This window comes from Macaca nemestrina, chromosome 15 (assembly GCF_043159975.1).
Source record: "Macaca nemestrina isolate mMacNem1 chromosome 15, mMacNem.hap1, whole genome shotgun sequence".
Lineage (NCBI taxonomy): Eukaryota > Metazoa > Chordata > Mammalia > Primates > Cercopithecidae > Macaca > Macaca nemestrina.
In genome coordinates, this window is record NC_092139.1 from 41521145 (window position 1) to 41546558 (window position 25414).

A 25414-nucleotide genomic window follows, 5' to 3' on the forward strand; every position below is an offset into this window, starting at 1 on the left:
TGGCAGAATGTTGGCAGCAATCCTTACCTCCTTCATAGTTTTTCCTTCCACCAATCTGGTTCCTTAAGTTTAGGACTGAGACTTGGCAGGCTCTTTGCATGCAGACCCCAATAGAAAGTCTGTCTCACCCAAGACAATTCCAACACTCTGTATGCCCCTTTCCCAACTCCTTCTGACTCCCTTGCAACCTCCCACCATCATATGCCTTTCCCTGGCCCTCATCCTAGCCTACTCAGACCTCACTTCTAACATGGGGTAAGACTTTAAGCCCAGGGCCCCTGGCCTTTTTTCTACCTGATGATTCTCTGCTTCTTCCTGTCTACACCATCACCTGATACCTTCTGATTGCTCAGACCAGAGCTCTACTGTCAATCAAGTCGTTGACCTCCAGAAGGCAGTCTTCAGTCTTTGGCTTTCCAATTTAAGGAAAGTAAAAACAAAACAGGACAAAAAAAATCCCTAAAATATTTGAAACAGGTTCTGTTTGGAAAGTTACAGCTGGTGAATGCTGAATGTGTAAAATAACGTCCCTCACTGTCCTGGAGAGAACTTTGCAAAGCAGCTATAGTTCCTATATTAGAAATATATGCAGTTTTGTTATGAATTGAGCTCTTTCTTTTTACAGACACTGGCTCTTTGTTTATTTCAGATATGAGCAGCTACACAGCTGCTCCCCCGTTCAATATTTGCAGCATATTAGTTATGAGAGATAACATTGAATTATTAATATAAATAATGTGTTAATACTGACCCACCTGTATGTGAAAAGAGTCTTGGAAAATAGTTTCATGCTTATTTAAAAATGATATTCAGAATGAGATTTTCACAGGGGAGAAGAGGACACATTCATAAGCACCAGGTTCAAGAAAGTCCATCTCTTTTTTTCAAATTTGTTCAGATGAGATGTGCTCTTCAGTCTTTCCCCACATGTCCATTCTGAACATTTGAATGCCAATCTCCTTGCAGACAGATTGATCTTAAAGGAACTCAACCAAACTAAGTTTTGTGGCTTGGTGTTGGAGCATTGCAGACCTTATCTGACAGTCTGGGTTTAGAAATATAAGGAATAGAAGCAATCAATCAGAGAGCAAGAAACTTAATAACAAAGTCTGGTAGGAAACAGAAGTGATTGCAGGAAAACTTCATTCGTTCAAAGAGTTGAAGAAAGACTAAAATGATGAAATGTGACTTACAGAGGAAAGAGTTACATGAGAATCTAAATTCTTACAATAATTCTGTCTCTAATGAGATATGTCACCTGAAGCAGAACTATTTATTTCTAAAGTCTCATAATATAATATCCCATGGATGATGTACTGTTCTATGTTCTTTTCTGAGTTCAGCCTCAGAGAGGTGATGCAGTCAAAGGGACGTCGTTTATACAAAAATAAGACTCCTCAAAATAAATTCTTTATTTGCATTTTTGTGAAATTCTTGAAGAGAACAGAGAATCTCCAGTAATACTTTTTTTAAAATCCTCTTTACTTTTATCCACTGAAAGACATAGAAGAGACTTCCAAGATACTTTCTTCAAAACAGCAAAAGAATATTTCCCTCTAAACCTCCTGCCTTCCAAAAATTGACTCCTACTTTTGGCTCTTCACCACTTCACCACTTTATTATGACAATTGGTTGGCTGCTTTTTGCTAATCCTTTCCCCTTCTCCTCTCACCTCTCAGATCCCATCCTTTTATGGTCATGCTCTGGTTCTGCATCGCAAATGCCAGAAGGACTGGGCAGACCCTCCTTAGGTGACAGAACCGAAGGGGGCCAGAGTCCTATTTGTCCTGCAGTGGATGTGAGAGAGTGAACATGCATAGAGCAATGCTTTGTATTGGCATGCCAGACCTCTATTGCTTCCAATAGGGATGGCACCATGTATGAGAGGCTGAAGAAAAGACCGAGTCAGAAATTGAGACATAGAGTTTACTAGGGGAACTTCCATACAGAGACAGTCCAGTGGCAATTGCTGGACAAGAGAACTGCTATCATTTGTAAAAAGCATGCAGGTTGTATAGCATTTTCACATAGCAACTTCTGCCTAGCAACCTCCATTTAAGCCAAACAAAGGCCCTCTGTTCCCTGTATGGCCTGCATTCCAAGGGATGGATTGGAGATTCAGATGTCCTTCATAGATAAGGAGTGGATCTTCAGGTTGGCCATTGCTGGGTTCCCTAGTCTGGGACTCTGAACACACTTTCTTCTTAGACCATAGGGTCGTTCTCCTAAGCAGGACTCCTAAGAATATGCTTAAGTTATTGCTGTCAGGTGCATCTGTCATTCACATGTCTGTTTTGACAATGGCTCATGCATGATCTTAAACGGAAATGATATTTTAAAATATATAGTATATTCCAAAGGATTTTCCAAATAGAAACCCTAAACTTCGATGAGTTATTGTCAAGTATTCTATCTTGAAGTAGACTATATGGCATTCAATGAAAATTAATGCATTAGAGCAACGTGCATTTGTGTGTATGATTCTCATGCATATCTTCCTCTCCTCCAATACTCTGTTCTTTCAATACCTTGGTTTCCCCAGACTTTCAGCTATCTCTCCTCTACCCAAGTTGCCCACCAACCCCTGCCTTAAGGTTCTCTCCTCGTGAGCCTGGAAACTTTCTCAAGGCAGTAAGCTGTGGCAATTATAGGACTTCCCACATTTTAATTTGCTATCGCTCAAGAATCATTGTTCTGTGGCACTTGGTGACCAATGTCTTAAACACTTTTTTACCCAAATATTTTGTCTGATTGTTTGTTTGTTTGTTTTTGAGATGGAGTTTCACTCTGTTGCCCAGGCTGGAGTGTAGTGGCATGATCTCAGCTCACTGCAACCTCTGCCTTCTGGGTTCAAGCAATTCTTCTGCCTCAGACTCCTGAGTAGCTGGGATTACAGGAGTGCACCACCACACCAGGATAATTTTTTGTATTTTTAGTAGAGATGGGCTCTCACCAGGTTGGCCAGCCTGGTCTCGAACTCCTGACTTCAGGTGATCTGCCCGCCTCAGCTTCCCAAATTGTTGGGATTACAGGTGTGAGCCACCGTGCCTGGCTGTCTGATTGTTCTGATTATTTCAGTTAAACAGGTAAATACAGTTCTTAATCCATCTCAACCAGAAGGAAAATTCCCACCAGCTATGGATTTAGCAGAAACTCAGGCTATATTTGAACTCAATTGCTAAAGATCCACAGGTTCAGATACATAACAGCCCTTCTGCCACCAGAACCCGATCTCAAAGAAAATCCCATAACCTTCACTATGATTTGTGCTTTCATCACAGTGTACAGTCTTGCTCAGGGAGAGTGACCTCGTCGTGGGTGTGTTAGTTTCCAAGGACTGCTATCACAAATTTCCAGAAACAACAAAATTTCATTCTTTCACAGTTCTGAAGGCTAGACGTCCAAAAGTATGGTGTCAATTTATAATTACCTGGAGGCAATTCGAATGTCTTCATTTTATTCTAACACACAGCATCCAGCATTGTACTTTGCTCCTCAAATAAGCTCTACAGCGTTTATATAATGTTTAATTTAATTGTAACAGCTAAAAGGCTTTTCTATGAAGGTGATTTCAGCCTCCAGTCTTCAATTTAGGAATTCCTAAAAAATAGCACCAGTTGTACCATTCTAACATGCCTGTAAGGAACACCTGACTAGGGAACAAACTATTTTTCCCACCTGTGTGGAAGTTACTGGAATGCTAAGCTGGAGAAATTTCACTATCTTGTAAGCCACAGAGAAAGAAAAAGTGGTCTGTATAAAACTATTAGCTAAAGCTAAGACAGAGTCAATCATAAAATGCATTCCTGACTTCAAAGATAATTAAAAAGTGAAAGACAGTGGATTCAGATTCAAACATATACAGTGTAGAAACATGCTTTGTTTGTGAGCAAATGGAGATTGCTATCTTGCAAGTGACTTTTCACCCTGTCCAGAAAGTTTCCCCAACTTTTTATACTATGAGATTTGCCCGTCTTCCAACCTCCTCACTCCCAGACATCCAGCTATACTACATCTCACAGGTCCAACGTAGCTTGGCCAGTCTTATTTAAAATTTAAAACAGAAATACTGAGGCTAGGATTCTTTGTAGCCAAATCACATTAATGGCAATTGTCTGACACGTGGTGCTGGGGTGTCTCATAACTTTCCTTTAGACTACTCTTTCCAAAGGCTAAGGGGTTTAATCCTCCCTTGATTCCGCAAAATACCCCAACATCATTCCAGTAAACTCTTTTTTGTGGCTTAAGTCAGCCAGAGTTTATTTTTTGTGGCCTGAAACCCAGAGAACCTTAACTAACACAACGCCCTAAGAACATTTTCAGAAAGATATGCAAGAAACTAACCTTAATTATCTCTGAGAAATGAACTAGGTGTCCTAATGGTGTAGAAGGCAACTTCTGCTGTTACTTCATAACAATGTGTATGCCTGGATGTTGCGTTGTAATGGTTTGGAGCAAAGAGTTGTCGGAGCAAAGGCTTTCCAGTTCAGAGTTTAGGAGTTTAGTCTGATTTGGGGTGTTCATTTTTACACACAGTGAGCATGTATTACTTGCATACATTTTTCAGCTAGGTTTTTTTTTTTTTGTGTGTGTGTGTGTGTGTTTGTACTGTCATATTTGAAAAGGAATAATACGATGGTAGCTTTCTGATTTTTCATGGCTCGCATTTGTTCCTATCCTGGTCCAGCTCCCTTATTTCACAGACATACAAACTGATCCTAGAGTAGTTAGGACACAGCCAACCATCTTACAGCTACCGTGAGATCATTGCTTTAGAACAGCCTAGAATTAATCTTATTGATAATGTTCCTGTCTTAAAAATAATGATATTATTTTTAAATGTAGTAGATACTAAGTGATCAAACATCTTCCTCTGAAGTTGCCTTACATGTTCTCCTTCTACGTCATACTCCAAATTTACTCAGCTTGAAGTTTTTGCTGGTTAATAATCTCCTACTTTGAAAAGAAAGTCAAGCTTAGATGGATTTGTTATTGATCACACTTGAATGTGAATTATCTTAATTGGGTTAAATGTAGGCAGACACTTGGATAAAATCCCTCTCAGTGAATGAACTGGGTGTTCTGATGGAACTATGATAAATGTAGACTATTGGACATCACGTAGGAATACTCTTGTAGCTCCCTCCTTCATCTTTCCCTGCCACTACCACCTAAAAAGAAAAAAATTAATATGGTCAGAAAAAAATTTATCCCCTGGAAGGAAATTAGCACAAGTCAAGACAAATAGACTAAATTAGCCATTTGTGGAAATAGTTCATTCTGGGAGTTGGCCTGCAAATGCCTTGTCGTTGGAGCAAAGGGTTTCCAGTTCAGAGAGGGCTCAGGAAAATTGGACAGCATGTCATAATTATAAAGCAGTAAACTCTGCAGTTGTATTTTACCTTGCTTAGGATGATGTCATGGTGCTTTAGCAACTGACTTTAAAATAAGAGAGTGTAATAGTGTATTATTGTTCGTCCAGGACTGTCTTGAGAATCAGAGAACCACCCAGGATCACTCTGATTCTACACGAGGGATCACAGTAATTTAAACAGGCAACAGGTGCTTCCTAGACCACTAAACTTAGTGGAAATGGGGTCACAATGAGAGAGAAAGGAGGGAGGGAGAAATGAGTGAAAGGATGGAAAAAGGAAGTGACAAATGAAAGGAGGGCAGAGGGGGAAAGAGTAATGGTAAAGAAATGAGGCAAAAAGGAAGGAAAATCCCCCTCTCCAAAAACAAACATAATTCTGCCCCTCAAAGTGTTAGAATGTCGGGGCAGGGTCATGATCCTCTCTTCTGGTATACTGTAATGATATTCTTAAACAAGTTTCCTGATACAAATGTACACTATTTTGTAGTGTGAATCTAAATATGGAAGTTATCAGCTCACTCCACCTTGTTTAGGACAATGGGGTTTTTTGGTTAAGTTTGCCTTCCTGTCTCAGAACTTCACTTCCCAGCCATGGCCCTTCGTGGTGCCCTGGATTTTTGTTGATATGTGCAGTATGCCTTGCTTTTTTATACCCTTGAGGCTTTTGGTACTCTATTCGCTCTAGGTAGAATGAAAAGTCTGCCTTTCAACCCCCCACAACCATCACCCCTTTTGTCTTGCTGTCTCAACCAGTGAGACACTGTTCAAACAATATTTCTTCTGTAGAATCACACACGCCTCTTCATAAGAGAATGATTCATTAAGATTCTATTGGCGTATATCAAATAAACTGTGGTTGTCTGAGTGAATCTCTCTCTCTTTGTAAATATTGAGCTCCTAAGGAACAAGCACCTTCTCATATTTACCAGCATGTATATATACCAGTCTCCCATGTACACTCATAAGTTTATCCTTAAAAGTACTTGAATTAATGAAGAAGGAAACAGAAACTATTTTCTGGAAAATGCACTCAAGACTTGAAAGTAACATAAAAAATTTCTTGGCTATTTTAAAATTATTTAGGGTGACTGTTAATTTGCAGAAAATGAATAGCAATGTGAATGATTCCTGCCCATAGCAATGCAAATGAATTACACAAATCCCTGCAAGTCAAATTTTCATTTGAACCAGTGAAGATCTTACTGGTCCGCATGGCCGGGTGGGGTGGCTCACGCCTGTAATCCCAACACTCTGGGAGGGCAAGGTGGGTGGATCATCTGAGGTCAGGAGTTCAAGACCAGCCTGGCCATGGTGAAACCTCCTCTCTACTCAAAATACAAAAAAAAATTAGCCTGGCATGGTGGTGCACGCCTGTAATCCCAGCTACCTGGGAGGTTAAGGCAGGAGAATCGCTTGAGCCCAGGAGACGGAGGTTGCAGTGAGCCGAGATCATGCCATTGTACTCCAGCCTGGGCAACAAGAGTGAAACTCCTTCTCAAAAAAAAAAAAAAAAAAGATCTTACTGGTACCCTCATTTATTAATGAGTCATATAAAATCTTTGACATGCATTCGTTTTATATTTGGATGAGAGTCATGATTTTACTATTTTTGAAAATTATGCTTTAACACTGTAATAGAACATTTTTATTGAATATGTCTGTGCATAAACTACCAGATAGCATAGGTTGAGGGTGTGTTAATAGAATATAGAGAATGTTTTCTATTAAACTTAACATAATAGCTGTAAGGCAATGTGGAAGTGAAATTAATGTATCTGTTAAAATCATAATACTACATTAGAACACCAACAGAATAATATAATAAGGTCCTTTAAAGCAAATGGTTTCCAGGTTTACATATACACATTCACACATGCACACACTACATATATACCTACAAATAAATATGTGCATGTATATGTGTTAAAATGTAACTGATACGGTGAAGTCGATATGTTTTCCATAAAGTAATTACAAGTTTATAGGTTTCTGCATCACAAGTATGTATCACACTCTATTAAACATGTGGTCATGAGAGCACAATGTTAACTCTATTGCTTAACTCTTTTAATCACTCTTACTCATACTTCCCTGTTATTTGCTTTTCCATCATTTTCCTTACTAAAGCCTATGTATCATCCTCCTGCCAGACATCCCCCTTCCACTTATTTGAGTGGAAATAGGAACTTTCCCAATAAAGGCAGCTGAACAGACGGCATTAAGCAAAAACGTTTCAAATCTAATGGCCCATTAGTCACACTCAACCGATGATCCACTGAAATGACTGACCAGGTAACTAGGTCAGCTAGCTCAAGGGAAGCATTTACCACACAGCTCTCACTTTTCCAAACCCAAGGACCACAGCTTCAGCCTCCATTCACAAAAACAGGATATGGACCCAGGAGCCATGTGGCTCATTACCTGTGTGGTGGGAGTTTCTCATGGACACAGGCATGCTTCAGAGGACTGGGAATACACCTTTCTCTAAGATTGAAGTTTAGATTCTCTCTAACTTTAAGAGAAGGGTACCGCAAGGTCAGCCTTGCAGTCTAGCACTTTTGTTTTGTTTTGTTTAAAGCACTACATCATTTCTTAAGATACATATTACATGTGATTAAAACTTTATCCTATTTTTCTCCCTCTCTTAGCTGGCATTCCTTGGGAGTGGAAAAAAAAAAATCAAAGGCATTCCCACACAAAGGTCCACATTGAAGTATGTTTAAGTGTCAGATTAAAACTAACAAAAGGCAGGAAATAAGGAGTTAGACTTTAACTCAGTCCTGAACTCACCCTATTGTGCCTAGGTACCAAGGGGTCAGGAAAGAACCTCTAGGTTCAGAATTAGCTGCTTCTGTTTCCTTTCACTGCTGAGATATTATGCTTCAAAAAAATATTAAATTGACAAGAAGCCCCCAAGTGCCTATAACCCCCACAGGGTGGTAATCTGTGCATATCTCTAGTTTTAAAAGACATGATTCAACCTTACACCTCTTCAAAAGTACAAAAACATCTGTTACCTTTGGTAAATCCCCTTTCCTATGTATCTGTTTTCTGGCTGTACTGAGTTATTTCCCTTTCAAAAAAATAAGTAAATCAGAAAAAGAAAAGATGCCAGAAGTAGGAAAAAGCAATGATTTCTTAGCAGATGGCAATCAGCAGCTTATTTATTTCTGGGTTTCTCTGCTAAGGAAAGCACTTTATTCATATTCAAACTTAATTTTCTAATCTAGGATGACGTCCAGTACCAGGTACGATTCTGACTCTTCCTGGTCATTTTTCAAATTCATCCTATGAATTTGAATAATTGCAACTGCCTACAGCTTATTCGCAGGGGGAGAGTGCACCTCCTCTGCAAATGTAGACTGCCTTTGGGACCTAGAGCATCTTTGCCTAGAGTTCTCTCAAAGAAGTACTGGCATAGACACTACTCAGGTATGCGTGTAAGTCTGCTGACTGGAACTGGGAATGCATTTTGTATTCCCAGAGTTAGCCTTCTGTGATCCACAGTATTGCTGAGGAAATTGGCAAGGGTTATTAAGACTCCAGGTACCACGAGTAGCAAAGGACATCCCTGGGGAGAAATAGTCAAGGTTCTAACAACTCAGGGTCTGTGACACTCTTGTCCTTGGATGCTCTTCATCTCATGCTCCACAACTTGAGACAGATAGATGTTCTAGCAGATTCTCTCCAGATATTGAAAACTGCAGATGACTGGAAGTTCCTGCTAGTAAAAATCTCCCAGATGAATTTGCAGAGCAAACCTGCACCTCCCACCAAAGAGGACAAGAGAACTCATCCTCTTTTCTCATCACGTCTGTCAGTTTATATCCTTCTTCAACCCCCCAAAGAAGGGAGCAAATCATCATTCTTCCTTTGACCAAGAAAAACAACGCCTTTCTTTACTTCTAATAGTAGGAGCAACATTATGAGATAAAAATGAAAAACATCCAACCAGTCACAATGTTTAAATAAGAATTGTTGATGCACTGTCTCCATCAGTTGGGTAAAAGTTTAAAATTGTTTCCTGCTTGCCGGTTCGCACCTCTCACCCCCTTTTCTCCACATGCAAACACATATCTTTCATTTTCACTTAAATCTTACAAGAGGGAAACTCAGGCATTGAGAAGACTGTTCAGTGTAAGTGCCTCCAATAAATAAATAACTCAGTACTTTCAGAGAATAATAAAGGCTATAAAAAAGGAAATAGTTAGAAGCGTCATGTAATTTATCATCCCAGCTGGTTAAGTTTTGAGAGAGACAGAGGTCAGAACAAATGCTAAACTGGACTGGGCACCAGGACAAGAGCCTCTATCTGGGGCTCTCCCAGACAAACCTGAAGGTGGGAGGTCTCTCTCCAGGTAAAGTGATAATAATTTCTGGAGTGACTTTCAGAACTTTGTACTTAGAGAGGCAGTGGGAGACAGAGGACTGAGCCCAGTCTTGCCTGGCTGAAGTGAGCTTTGGAAAGAGCCACACAAAATTCAAATGCAGGCTGGATTTGAGGGGCCAGAGAAAATAGGTAGATATTTAGTTTATTACACTAGATATTTGAGACGTAATAGAGGCTTATACTGGCTGGTACCAATAGGATGAATGTGAGGGATTATTGATGTGAAATGAATAGATCTCAAAACCTCATGTCTATAAACAGGGTGAATCAGAGGTGATTTTTCTGAGTAACTGAGTGATGTCTTTAGCAGTATTTTGGGAAAAACTAAGGCCAAAAGGTTGAGTAACATACACAATTTTGCCAACTAATAATGTGACCTCCAGATCTACTTTTTAGTAAAAAGATGACTCTATTTCAATGTGATAAGGGCCATGAAGGGGACATGAACAAGAAACTCTGAGGTCGTAAGAACTGATTCTACTTTTGCCAGGTGTGGTGAGACCCTGGACTACAATCTAAAGATGGACCCTGCTCGCTCAATCTCTAGTTTTATTACCTCTGGTGAGTACTTGCCCTTTTCTGGGCCTCAGTTATAAATTTGAAGCTCTCACATCGGTATGTTCCTTCATTGCTCCGTACCTTGGAATATGCAGCTCTCTCTAACAGAGTGCCCTTTTCCATCTTGTCTACCCGAGAAGCCCTTTGTCATGCCCAAAGTTACCACCTCTATGAGACTTTCTCTGAAAAATCATCCTTTGGAAACATAGCCTACCAATCACCTGTATGTGGATTTCTTGTGGCAGATACAATTCTGCCTTCCCAGACACCTTCCAGCCAAGGGATAGCCATGTAACACGGCTTAGCCCAATGACACATAATCAGAAATCTTTTGAAATGGGGATTCAAGAAGACCTTTTACTTCTCTGGTTAAAAGTAACAGCCATCACACTCTTTTGCCCTTTTTCCTTCTTTCTTCAAACCACCTCGAACACCATTATAATTTTGGAGATAAATCAGCCATCTGGCAACCATGTTGCTACCAATGACAGAATGAAATCCAGCAAACTAAGTTGTGGAAGATATGATCAGTAGATTCATTTATGTCATTTTGAAGCACTGAAGCAGCCCTGTACCTAATTTTATTCTTCCTATTATAAAGACAGATAAGTCCCTGCTTTCCAACCCCTGTGAGCAAGTCTTTTCTTGAAACTAAAAGCATACATAATTGACACACTATCAGTTAGCTATTGCTAGGTAACAACCCCCAAATCTGCAGGTCACCTAGGTAGTCCTGCTGATCTGGTCCATGTTTCTGTTGAGCTGTCCAAACATCTGGAGGCCACATTGCCAGGCTGGCTAGACTAGGAAGGCCTCAGCTGGGACAGCTGATCTCTACTCCATGTTCTCTGTCATCTCCCACCTGGCTAGCCTAGGCTTTCGCACATGGGAGCAGAAGAGTTTAAAGAGAATGTGGAACATGCAAGTCTCCACCATCACATCTACCATGTTATTGGCCAAAATGAGTAACTAAGCCAGCCAGATGCAAGGGGAGCCGTGGAGTATTGGAGGCATGACCGCTTGCACTCAATCTGTCAAACAATTGTAAAGTGTGAGAGTTTGAGAACAAGGATTGTGAGATATTTGTAACTCCTATATAGTAAGCCTTCCCTAACCTTATTTTTAGCCAAATGTTTGCTCTGCTTAATTCACAGGGCTATTGAAAGAACCCTTTATTTCTGAGTCCACAGTAGATCAAGTGGGAGGCCTTTTGAGATGCAAGGAAACAGATTACCACACACTGAATTACTGCTGGTATAATTAGATTTTTGAAAGTATACTTGCAGAGCAAGGTTTTCATCCATCTCCAGGGACTTTGGAAGAAGACAAAAAAGGAAATCAATACATAGAAGAGCTTTAGCTCCTGGGTGAATTTGAAAGTTGAGTTAACATAGAGTGATTATTTACCTTGCCATCCAGTTATGATTACTTGTTACCAGTGGATAGCATGTTGTACTTCAATCACCTATTTGAGATAATACTTATTTTTTTCCTGGGAGCAAACTCTCCCACCTGGTCTACACAGGATTTTTCAAGACCACTTTTAGCAAACCATCCTCATTGTTCCCCAGAATAAAGGATAAAGAAGCTTAGAAAACTTGTGAGATCATGTCTTCTACAGGAAAATTTTTGACCTCGAACAAGTTGGAAGTAGAGAACAGTGTGTCCACCATCTGGGGAATAATCAATGAACATCCTACTCCTAATATATGATGCATCAGAGGCTGGCTAAATTCTCACCAGTTTCTTAGGCACACAGCCACAATACATTCCCCTGATACTCTGCATCTGGGTGGGAACATATGACTGTTTTTTGCCAATGGAATGTGATTGGAAGACACACCTTTTGGTATAACGCAGGGGTCTGCAAACTATAGCCTACAGGGCAAATGTGGCCAATCACCTGTCTTTGTAAATAAAGTTTCATTGGAACATAGCCACCCTACTCATTTACGTATTGTCTAAGGCTCCTTTCACACTATATCGGCAGAACTATGTAGTTTTTAACAAAGATTAGGTGGCTCTCAGAGCCTAAAACATGTACTATCCTTTACAGAAAAAATTAGTTGACTCTTGGTTTAAGGCATATTAAAGTGAGTGCCTGTTCCATTTGCTCCTCTTCTGCTATCTGAAAGATGTCAGGCCAGTTTTTGAAGCCACGACTGGATCTTGCAGAGCCCCATTATGAAAATAATTGTGTCGCTGAATGGATGCACAAAGCAGAGGCTCCTGTCCAAACAACAGACCCATTCTCTTGGAATTCACATTGGACCATGATACAAGCAAAAAAATAAAACTTTATTGTGTTGAGGTACTGAGACCTGGGGATTGTGTGTTATAGCAGCAAACACTACTTACCTTGACTAATATAAATGAACAAAGCGCAATGCTCTACACAAATATGATATTTAAAAATTGAGTAATTGCAGCATGGAAAAACAAAGGCATCGGTCTAAGACCTATAGCAAAGCTTGGAAGCGACAAGAGTGGTTATCATTTCCCCCAGCATTGTGATGAATTGGCAGAGAATTACCGCAGACCAATTCTAGCACCAACCTTAAGGTCCTTCTCATGTGATGTGACTCCAGGAAAATTGAAGATTCAAACCCAAAAGAATATCTCCTTGCTGGCTTGTCACTGATACCTGCCTCATTTTTTTTTTATTATTAAAGGTTGCTTTGTTGTTGAAATGTGAACACCCCAGAAAATCATTAGCTACTCAGTATGAGAAAGGATCTCATTATACTCTTTTTAAAGGAGAGCCAGACAAATAAGCCAGAAATATATTTTTATTCTCTCAAGATAGTTAAAATCTTAGACACCTGGAAGAGAGGGCTATAAAAAGAAAGGTAGGAAGGTCTTGCAAAAATAGATGGCTGTCTAACTTTGCCCCCTTCATTGGTACAAGGCATGACTCAGGAACCTGGCAATCGTCTTGAACTCAGAGGCCAAGATGTTTTCCTAACTACAGTGCCCTATATTCCTTACCTGCTTTGTCACTTCCTCTTCAACGTGAGTCACTTCCTCTGAGAATTCTTCAGATCCATTTCAGATCTATTCTTCCTTTGTCTTTCACAACCCCTGCAATTAATAAATGCCTCGGGAAAGCACTTATTATACTATATGGCAAGTGTAATTTTACTCATCTGTCTCTCCTGCCAGACTTCAGTGCAGGGCCATTTCCTGGCATAATTTCTGGAATACAGAATATATCCCATAAATATTTGTTGAGTTAAAGATAAACTGTTCTCTAGATGAAAGGGCCTCCAGATCTGGTTAAGATTTAAAATTTCTTGAGGAATACATAAATATGGACTCCCAGACCTACTGAGTCAGGATCTAGAATTTAGACGATGAAACTGTTATTTTTCACAAAGTGATGGTGGAGCATCAAGTTTTACTCTGCAAGAATCTAGTCAAGCATTAGTCTTTCTTTGGTGGTTGGTACTTGCAAACCTCACACATACCATGAAAACAAGGTGGAGAATCCATTCATTTATGTATTGAGTCATAGTTATTGAGTGTTCCTTTTGTGTCAAGCACTCCTCTGGGCTTTGGAAGTAGAGTAATGAATAAAATAGACAAGAATCCCTGCCCTCATGAAATTTATATTCTAGAAAGTTAAGCAAAACAAATTAAGTGCAGATTATGTTGTAATAAGTGCTGAAGAAAAAATTAAGCTAGGAAAGGATCAGAAAGCATTAGAGAGGGTCCAATTTTAGGTAGAGCAGCCAGGGAAGGCCACAGTAAGAAGGTGTCATTGATTCAAGATCTGAAGGAAATGAGAGTGAGAATCATATTTGGGGGAGAAGCATTCAAAGATAAAGAACAAGTAAATAGATCCTAGGAGAGCAGCACCCCTGGAACGTCTGAGGAGGACTCAGGAGAATAGGAGTGAGTAAGAGAGGGTCAGTGATAGGAAATAGGATCCCAAAGCATGGAAGAGGTCACATCACACAGGACTGTGTAGGCCACCGTAAGGTCTTTGCAATTCCTCAATGTGAGACGAAAAGCCTTTAAAGGGTTCTGGGCCAAGACTTGGCAAGGTCCAATTTACCTATTAACAGCATTTCTATGGCTACTGTGCCTAAATTAAAGTGGGGACAGGGGCTGACGCAGGGAAATCTATTAGAAAACGTTTGTCCTAAATCATGTAAGTGATGCTAGTGGAATAGACCAGGGTGTACCCATGGAGGTGCTGAGAAGTTTTCGGATTCTAAATACATTGTATTTTAAAGGCAATTCCAATAGGTTTTGCTTGTAGCTCAGGTGTAGAATAAGAAACAGGAGAATCAAAGGCAACTCCAAAGCTTGGGGGCTGAGCAAATGAAAGGATGGCATTTTCATGTAACCCGATGGAGGAGATAGGAAATTGAGTGGCTAGGGGATGGATGTAGAAGCTCAGTTGTGTTAATTTGAAACACCCAATTGGAGACCTAAATGAGGATAGAAGTCATCAGTAACCTATGTGTTTCTTCCTCACTGATCTTCTCTGGCTTTGACCTCCAATGCCCTAATTCAAATATCTACTTTCTAAGCAAAAGCATAATTGCATATGTTGGTAAAATTGCTTTTCGAAACCATAAAGCACTATCAAATGAACATTATTATTATTTATACATGGAAATACTAGGATGATGCCATAAACCCCAAGAAGGACCTTTCATTTGGTATTTTGAAAATCAGGCTCTAAGAAACATGAGTTCACTGTACCTCAGGGTTTCTGGGCCAGAGGAATACAGACTGGATTTTTGCAGCAAATATAGTGCCCTTTATGGAAACCTTCACAGTTTGCTAAACTTTTGGAAAATTAAACACCCATCATTAAATTGTAACCTAAGGGGACATGAAGAAACAACTAACCGTGCACACCCACCTCTTCTCTCCTGGGAAGTAAAAGCATTATGTGCAACTAAAGGAACTACAAGTTCAATTGAGAATATGTAAAAACCCATGGGTTTCCTTTTTAAAGAAACCAGAGTCCATACTTGAAATCCATCTCCCACTTCCATCCCATCTCGCAACCACCAGCTCTGCCCTCATTCCCACTCGTCAAATCTTGGTAGAAACAGCTGTCACCACAAAAGTCATACTGGGCCAGGACAGACAGCTGGCTCTGTGATTCACAAACAAATTAACCTTGGGATTTTATTTTGAGCAAAGGGGCTTCCTATCCTATGTCCTTCATGGCCATCCATTTTTTTGCCTTTGGGTAAACACACACCAACTCAAATGTCACACACGGCTGAAGGACATTTGGAGTTTTCAGGGTCACTACCCACTATTGCTTTTAAAAAATATTTCTTCTTAATCAAAGGCCTTTATCTCTTGACAAATTTTCCAGTGAAGAAGTGTACCTAGTTTAAGTAGCCAGACTCATGCCTGGGGTTTCGCTTCTCAAAGAGGGATGGGTGTGAACATCGTTGTTCCATTAACAATTTAAGGATCAGTTCTCAAAGTGTAGTCATAAGGCGTAGCATTAACAGATGACATAATGTGATATTTAAAAGTTTTAAGAAACCAGCAAATATATGTCTTGCAGCACAGCACCATCTACTGACCAGACAGAGAAAGAATATGGGGGTGGGAGCAGAAAGGAGTGAGAAAGAAAGGGTGAGAAGGACTGAGAAGGCTGAGGGGAAGAGGAAAGGGAAAAGAATGGAAGAGGAAAAGAAAGAAAAAACAGGACTTTAGATTTCTGTTAATGCAATTCCACATTCCACAGATAAAGAAACAGAGCTCAGAAAGTTTAGCTGAATTCGCCAAGGATACAAAAGTCTCTCAGTTCTCCTATTTATAAGGAAAATTATTTTCACATCTTTGAGGTTTAAAAAAGAGCTATCCTGATGTAGAATTTGAGAAATTAACCAACATATATCAATGGAACTCATTAGAGAGTGCAGATATAGACCCATATGTTGAATCCATTATTTTTCTACCTTTGTACAAAGGGAATTCAATAGAGAAATGATAATCTTTACAGCAAACTTCATTGAAACAGTTTTGCAAAACACATGTAACCTCAACTCATAGTTCACATCTTGTGTGAAATTTTTATGCACCTTGTATAAAAATTCAATATGTATTATAAACCCAAACAAAAAGTATAGAACCCTAGCCAGGCGTGGTGACCCATGCCTGTAATCACAGCTACTTGGGAGCCTGAGGCAGGAGAATTGCTTGAACCCAGGAGGCAGAAGTTGCAATGGACTGAGATTGCGCCATTGCACTCCAGCTTGGGCAACAAAAGTGAAACTCCGTCTCAAAAAAAATAAAATAAAATAACCCATAGAGCTATAAAACTTCCGGTAGAAAACATAAGCGGAAAAATTCATGATCTTGAGTTAGGCAAAGAAATCTTGGATATAACATCAAAGAGAAAATCTTGGATATAACACCATTAAAGAAAACAATTATAGACACTATCAAAGATTAAGAATTTCTGCTCTTTAGCAGACACTGTGAAGAGAATGAAGACAAGCTATGAACTGGGAAAAATATTTATAAATCATGCATCTGATAAATAACTTGTATTCCCAAGATATATTCAACTTTTAAAACACAGTAATGAGAAAGTCAACAACTGCATTTAAAAATGGTTAAAAGACTTGAATAGACAAAATGTTCAATAGCGGTAGTAAAGAGGAAAGTGGAAATTAAAACCACAATGGGATACCACTACCTACCAATAAGAAGGTTTAAATGTTTAATGTCCTAACAATATTAAAGTATTCAAAGTGATTGGAAATATTTTATATTGCTGTTGGTAATAAAAAATAGCACAAACATGGAGATCATTAAAAAGCCAGGAAACAATAGATGCTGGAGAGGATGTGGAGAAATAGGAATACTTTTACACTGTTGGTGGGAGTATAAATTACTTCAATCATTATGGAAGACAGTGTGGCGACTCCTCAAGGATCTAGAACCAGAAATACCATTTGACCCAGCATTCCCATAGTAGCTCCAGTAATAAAGTTAGGAATAACCCCCTTCCACTTCCGAGTTCTGGAAGTAACTCAAGGGACTCCTCTGACATCCGGCATGCTCCTCCTCACATGACAAAAACTATTTCAATTATATATCAAAATTTTTCATCAATAAATACAAACATTCTTCTTACTCTTTCAATCCTGTTAGGAAAGGATTATAAATCCCAAAGGATTATAAATATACCCAAAGGATTATAAATCATTCTACTATAAAGACACATGCACAGGTATGTTTATTGCAGCACTGTTTACAATAGCAAAGACTTGGAACCAACCCAAAGGCCCATCAGGGTTAGATTGGATAAAGAAAATGTGGCACATATACACCATGGAATACTATGCAGCCATAAAAAAGATGAATTCATGTCCTTTGCAGGGACATGGATAAAGCTGGAAACCATCATTCTCAGCAAACTAACACAAGAACAGAAAATCAAACACCGCATGTTCTCACCCATATGTGGGGGTTGAACAATAAGAACTCATGAACACAGGGCAGGGAACATCACACACTGGGGCCTGTCGGGGGTGGGAGGCTAGGGGAGGGATAGCATTAAGAGAAATACCTAATGCACACAACGGGTTGATGGGTGAAGCAAATCACCATGGTATACATATACCTATGTAACAAACCTGCACCTTCTGCACATGTATCCCAGAACTTAAAGTATAATAAAAAAAAAAAATGGCACAACCACTTTAGAAAAGTCTGACAATTTCTTTATATAGCTAAATATACATTTACTATATGACACAGCAATCCTACTTCTAGGTATTTACACAAAAGCGATGAAAATTTATGTTTTTTTAAAAAACTCTGGGCCAAGTGGTGGCTCATACCTGTAACCCCAGCACTTTGAGAGGATGAGGCAGGAGGATTGTTTGAGCCCAAGAGTTCGAGAGCAGCCAGGGAAACATAGCAAGATCTCACTGTACAAAAAAAAAATTAAGAAATAGACAGTGGTGGTGTGCACCTGTAGTCCCAGCTACTTGGGGCACTGAGATGGGAGGATCACTTGAGCCCAGGAGGCCAAGGCTGCAGTGAGCTGTGATCGTACCACTGCACTTCAGCCTGAGCAACAGAGAGAAACCCTGTCTCAAAAAACAAAACAGAACAAAATAAAATTGTGTATGACCGTTTATAATTCCTCTAGGTGTGATCACCAAAACTTTGTCTCTCAATAAGTAAAGAGGTAGATAAACTATGGCATAAGGAATGCTACTCAACAATAAAAAATGAAGGGGCTAGTGACTCACCTAACAACATGGATGACTCTCAAAGGCACTATGATGTTACGTGAAAGAAGTCAGTCTCAAAGGGCTATATACTGTATTATCCCATTTAATGGCATTCTGGAAAGGGGACATCTTATAGGGATAAAAAACAGATCAGTGGTGGGTGGGGCTGGGGTGGGAGGAGACGTTGGCCACAAAAGGACATACGAGAATTTAGGCGACTAGGGGGTGAGAAAAACTGTTCCATATCTTGATTGAGACGATGATTACACAGCTGTAGGCATTAGAAAAAACTCTCAGAGCTGTATAACAGAAAGAGTAAATTTTGCTGTATGTAGATTATAACAAAAAAAATGTTGAAAATGGTCTGTAGTCTGGAATACATTTTTCAAAAACATGGAATTAAAAGTATATTCTACTCTCATACACTGTTTATATAAATAAATTTGTTCAAAAAAAGGAAATAAAGAAAATAAAATGAATAGTGATTCATGCCTCAAATATCCTATAGTTTTAAATAACGGAAACTTAATTGGTAAGTTTTTAGTGCAATATGCATAGTTGGTTACATTATGAATATTTTAAGAATCAAAATTTATTATAAAGAGTAAGACTAGGCACAGTGGCTTATGCCTATAATCTCACCACTTCAGGAAGCCAAGACAGGAGATTCACCTGAGGCCAGGAGTTTCAGACCAGGCTGGGCAACAAAGCGAGACCCCCATCTCTACAAAAAGTAAAAATTTTCCAGCCATGGTGGCTCATGCTTGTAGTCCCAGCTGCTGCTTGGGATGCTGAAGCAGGAGGATTGCTAGAGCCCGGTAGTTCAAGGCTGCAGGGAGCTATGACGATTCTACTGCACTCTAGGCTAGCTGACAGAGCAAGACCCTGTCTCAAAAAATTATGGATAGTGGATTGGGCTTACATTTGATGCAATCTTTGAATATGCTTTTAACATGAATTTTTATGCATATGAAATGGCTCTAAAAATTTTTTCTGGTAGCTTACCTAATACAAATAAGTGAATATACAGTTCTGAGTGCTTTCTCTTTCTTTTCAAGCTTAAAAATTACATTCCTATCAGCCTTCATGGAGCCATACATTTGTTCTTACAACCTGCATGACATCTCTGCTCCAAAGAGTTCAAATGTTGCCCCATATAGGCAGAACATTTATTGACTTTAATTTAGGATGCCAGGAGTGAGAGTAAACCGACGAGAAGTGGGAGAAAAACTGTTAAAAACTCTCACAACAATGAAAGCCAGTTTGCCACATTAATATTTATCTTATCAGTGGTTTCCTTGCTGCTTCCCAAGGTCTCTAGTCCACTATTAAAGTCTGCCTATTTGACAATTATTTTCTGCATATCTGTTATGTAAGGTATTGTGCTAAAAATAAACTCAGGATATTGTGGCGAATTGAAAGACAAAGGAACTATCCTAAAACAGCTCACCATCCTAGGGAGGATATATAAACACATACATTCAGAAAGTATGGCACAATAGTATCAGAATGATGATGGGAAGCTTCAGGAGCACAAGAGAGGAAGTCAGGGTCACCAAAGGGAGGGGTATAGAACATGGTCAGTAAGAAAAAAACAATTATGAGGGTATAAGCATTAACCTGGTTTATGTCCACTAACTATCCATTCACCAGGTTGATTGAGGAAAACGGGCAGTAAGAGAAGAAAACATGAGCAAAGACTTAAAGGCTTAGAAGTCTTTGGCTTTCTGTAATCTTGTAATTAAAGCTTTGCCACATGATAAAGATTATGCTTGGAAAACATAAAAACTCAGTAAAACTTTTAAAAAATTCAAAGCTTGGTTTAATTGATCTGTAGCTATCCATTTGAAGTCATCCAATTGGTGTTAACTGAAAACAGAGAGGCCAAGTTTATCTAGAGAAAATGCTATCCCTAAATGATATAATTACTTGGTCTTTAATTGGGGAAAATACTTTGGTATTAGAGTGACAGTCTAGAAAACTGAATTTTCACAGAATGTCGTCAGTGGAGTAAAAAGCAAAGTGTGATAGTCTTCATAACCTTTCTAGTTTTGACATTGTACATTTGAAGGTAGAATCTGACCGGACTGATTACTGATAGATGTTGTTTTAGAAATAGATAGTTACTCTCTTACTTTTCATGAATTTCCTGCAACAGAAATATCTTGAACATTTAGACATGCCATTTCTTTGCATTTAAGTTCATCATTGGTAGAAAAAATATCCATTCATTCAGCAAGTCTTTATTTACTGCCTACAATGCGCTGTAATTCAAAATCCTCATTTGTATTATGTACTTGAGTAATAACTCTCATCAGTCATATAAAGTCTTAAGATGTACACAAAATTTCTTAACCAGTAGCTTAATTGCTTAAGTAAGCTCTCCCTCAGACCTCAAAAGCTATAATAAAATGAGAACTAAAATGTCGCAAAGCTAGCCGTATTTTTGATCCATGCCATTTTTAAGATGGCGTTTCAATAAATATTATTCTTTTACCATGCCGTAAATTCACCTCTCTATAACTTTAATAGCTTAGTCATAATTTTATCGTACTCAATTTTAGTGAATTTGTATGTCTTCAACCATCAGTATTTGCCTTTCCAAAATATTCATAGTAAGTAATTCAGAAATAGAATCTTCACACCTACAATGATCTGGTCTTCAACAAACTCGACAAAAATAAACAATGGGGAAAAGGCACGTCAACAAGAAAAAAAAATCCCATTAAAAAGTGAGTTAATGCCATGAATAGACACTTCTCAAAAGAAGACATGCAAGCAGCCAAGAAACATGAAAAAAATGTTCAACATCGCTAATCATTGGAAGGATGAGAATCAAAACCACAATGGGATACCACCTCAAACCAATCAGGATGGCTATTATCAAAAAGTCAAAAAAATAACAGATGTTGGCAAGGTTGTAGAGAAAAGAGAATGCTTATATACTTGGGTGGAAATGCAAATTAGTTTATCCACTGTGGAAAGCAGCTTGGAGATTTCTGAAAGAATGAAAAATAGAATTGCTACTTGACCTAGCAATCCCACTACTGGGTACACACTGAAAAGAAAATAAATTCTTCTACCAAAAAGACAACTACACTTGCATGTTCGTCACATCTCTATTCACCATAGCAAAGACATGGAATCACCCGAGATGCCCATCAGTGGTGGATTGGACAAAAGAAATGTGTGGTATATATACACCATGGAATACTACACAGCCATAAAAAAGAACAAAATCATGTCCTTTGCACCAACGTGGATGCAGCTGGAGGCCGTTATGCTAAGTGAATTAACACGGAAACAGCCAAATACGGCAAGTTCTCACTTTTAAGTGGGCGCTAAATATTGGGTACGCAGAGGCACAAAGATGAGAACAATAAACACGGAAGATTCCAAAAGGGAGGAGGGAAAGGTGGGGAAAGAATTGAAAAGCTATGTACTGGGTACTATGTTTACTGTTTAGGCAATTCTTCTACAGCTATTTAGCTAGAAACCATTTCTTCGGTTCCTCATTTCTCCTCTGCAGTGATGCAGCATGGGGCTGTATGAGATATCCTTTCACGTGGATAATGTATTGCTTTGGGCAGAAGAAAGCACTCCTACAATAAATCCTCTATGTGAGCTGCTCCATTAGGAACTTGAAAAACTGGGCAAAACAATGCAAGAAGCAAGCATGAAACTTGAGGCCGTTATCAATGCCAACACACAGTTAAATACATGAAATCACTACCAAGTATGTCTGCCCAAGCCAGCCGATGGACCAACTTCTCACTCACTGTCTTTTATTTGTATAAGCCAAGAGGGAAACACAAGAAAAAACATCTCACCTTTACGTTTATAAGGCAAGAACAGAGGACAAGAAAAAGGTAAATTTTGACAAATATTCGCTATTTATTTTGGGTAGTTATTGTTAACTCTTAGAAGTTCAATCAAAAGACATGTGGGATTCCACCTATCTTGGGCAGGGCTAGGGAATGTTCATCCTCATTTTCATTATATCCTCTTTGAAGCTACACACCCCACGTCCTCAATTTTCATTACATATATCCAGAACTGATCCTCGCAGTAGCCAGAGAAGCAGCATGTTGCAAGAGACTCACTGATGGGCAATTGCTTCATTACCTCCTCCCCACTCAATAACTACAGAGATTTTGTTCAAGTCCACTCTGTAAATGTCATAGTTACAGACGGGTACCCAACTTAATTCAGTGCTAATGCCTTCTACAAATCTGCTTGGAAATCTTGACTAGTTCTGAACCTACATATCCTAGTCCTTAAGTCCCACTAGGACTAAGAACTTGATGTACAGAATGAAATGTATTCCTCATCTGCAACTCCTGCCCTCATTTCCACATCTACAATAGTCTCCATCGATCCCAGGTTGTTTCTTAGAAAACTGGGTAGAGGATAGTGCCTGTACAGGGAAGATGGCTGAGCTCCATTCAGAGGCTCTTGTCATGTTGTATGCCCATCCACAAGCTTCAGTGGACTTTGTTTCACATTGCTTGCACCTGTGACTCCATTCAGAAGACTGACCTTGGGCAACTGGAGCCACTTTGCTGCCCAGAAAGTCAGAAGTACCTGGGAACTTACAGCCTTCAAGGGTGACCAACAATTCTAGTTTGTTTAAGACTAAAAGATTTCTCAAGATAATTGAGTGCTGAAAGCCGGATGGTGCCAGGAAGACCGGGACAACTGGTCACCCAATGCATCCCCACACCAAACTCCAAAAATTTAGACAGCCCTTACCCTCAAATGGGGACAAACTTTTGGGCAAAACTATACCCCAGAGCTCCTTGCAGGACCCAGCTGAGGCTGGCATTTCCTTTGCTTGTCATCTTCCATTCTGTGTCTGGTTTCCTCCCTCTCACCTCCCCATGTCTGCTGGAAGTACTTCCTTCATAAGTCTTAGGCACCCATTCTCATCACAGGGGAACATTTCTGGGGATCCCCACTGAGGACACCTGCCTCTCCGTGAATGTTAGAAAATTGCATGATGTATCTACCACTGAAATCCATAAGGCAGTCACCAATTTGATTTCAGCCAGATTTTTGAGCCTCCTCTCCTGAAACAAAACTGATAATGGAAATATTGGCAAGTAGAAAAATCCCTCATCTTGTTGATTGTTTTTGTGTTGTTTCCATAGCCTCAGGTCAACCTGGATGTGGCAGTGATGGCAGCAGAGAGTGAAAGCAGTACTGATGGGCCAAGAAAAAGTAAAAGGAGGAAAACAGAATTTAAATAATAAACTCCAAGTGATCAAGACGTGATTATTTCTTCTACAGTGGGGCTTGAGGGCTGTTTTTCCTGAAATAAGACTCAAATCTAGAGTACATTAAAAAAAATTGCTTTACTATGATATGTAGTAATGTATTGATATTATTTATATAGACTTTAAAATATTTTTAGAAACTGTAACTCTGTAAAGTATTAACCTGAACTGGAATGGCCCTCTTTAAAAAATATATAATTTTTTTTTAAAACTCTCCTTCACTAACTTGCTCTTTCAATGAACCACTGAAGTCACTATATGGTGAGGAGCAATTTGCAATAATTTACCAAAATAATAATAAGGTAGCTCTATATCCTGTGTGTTTGATTTTTTTTAAAAAGGAGTTTCCCTTTCAGGACCCCATGAATGTACAAGGTTCAAACAAAGTGCGGGACGCTAATGAACAGACGGTATTTTCCTGTGCCGGGCCCCTGTACAGAATGACTTCATTCAGGGCTACTGCTCGCGCATGGAAAGTGCTGGTAAAAAATCCCACAGAGTTCAGACGACCTTTTCCTAACTTTCGTTTTTTTTTTTCCCCCTTGTTTGTCTTTCGGGCCTAAGCCAGGGAAAACATAAATATTCATCAGCTGATATTTGCAGTAGCTGTGAAGTTATGAATGAGGCCATGCGGCTTTCCTCCTATCCCATCTACAGAATGGCAGCTTCTCCACTCAGCTCCCAGCCAAACGACACTTTCCGAAATCCCCAAAGTGTACTAGAAGTCTTTTCAAATTCAGTCTTTCTTTTTTCCCTTTAATGCTCAAAGCAGAAATGCTGTCTGCTTAATGTTTACCCTAGGATTATAGAAGAAGAAAAAGAAAAACATAGCTTTGCCAAGTTTTAAACTTTCAGATGCCTTGACGTAACAGGCAAACTGCTAGCAGCTCAAAATATTGGTAGTATATATCAATGGATATGATGGTGTCAGGGATTTTTAATATCAAACACTAGAGAGATACCTGAGGCATTTATTGTGTGAAGAGCAGAGAAAAAAAAAACATTGGTTTGATCTGGTTCTACCACTTTGTTCGCTTCTGGACAGGTGTTAGAGACAGATGTTGGAAAACACTTTTGAATAAGATTTCAGATAGGTCCTCAATGACGAGATATAAAAAGAATGAAAATTGTGCCTGCCATAGGATCTGGGATGGAGCTGGTCTTTCTGTAGTCCAGATTCCTCACAAATTAATGCTTTAAAATCTGGAATCTTGTCATCTTCCAGGGTCTGTCACTCAAAACTTTAGTAGAAGGTGAATTGTGAATGGAAGAGACTGTATAACAAATGCAAATAGCCATCAGTGTCTGGGAACAAACAAAACCTGTTCTGGGCTCAGCATAACCATATGTCTTTGAGCTTCCTGGATCTGGTTCCTGTAACACAGAGGTCTGAAGAACCCCCTTCAGACAGAGGAGGCATATCTGCAAGTGTTGGTAAAGACTGTCGACAACACTTCTGAAAATAGCATTGTGCCAAGAGGCAACAAGTGATGAGTAACAGTGAGAATGCAATTGTGGAACAAATTGATTCAAATAGTACTACAGCCTCCTCTCAAGCATTCATTTCTACAGATGACTGCTGGAC

At 39.3% G+C, this 25414-nt stretch overlaps 1 long non-coding RNA gene across 1 annotated transcript; it reads left to right on the plus strand.

Moving 5' to 3' along the window:
• The first annotated feature begins 2109 nt into the window (after positions 1–2109).
• Positions 2110–23875, plus strand: LOC105481538 (uncharacterized). The gene is made up of 3 exons (XR_987019.2): positions 2110–2154; positions 10255–10325; positions 23704–23875. It is a non-coding gene; the product is annotated as an uncharacterized lncRNA (long non-coding RNA).
• The last annotated feature ends 1539 nt before the right edge of the window (positions 23876–25414 follow it).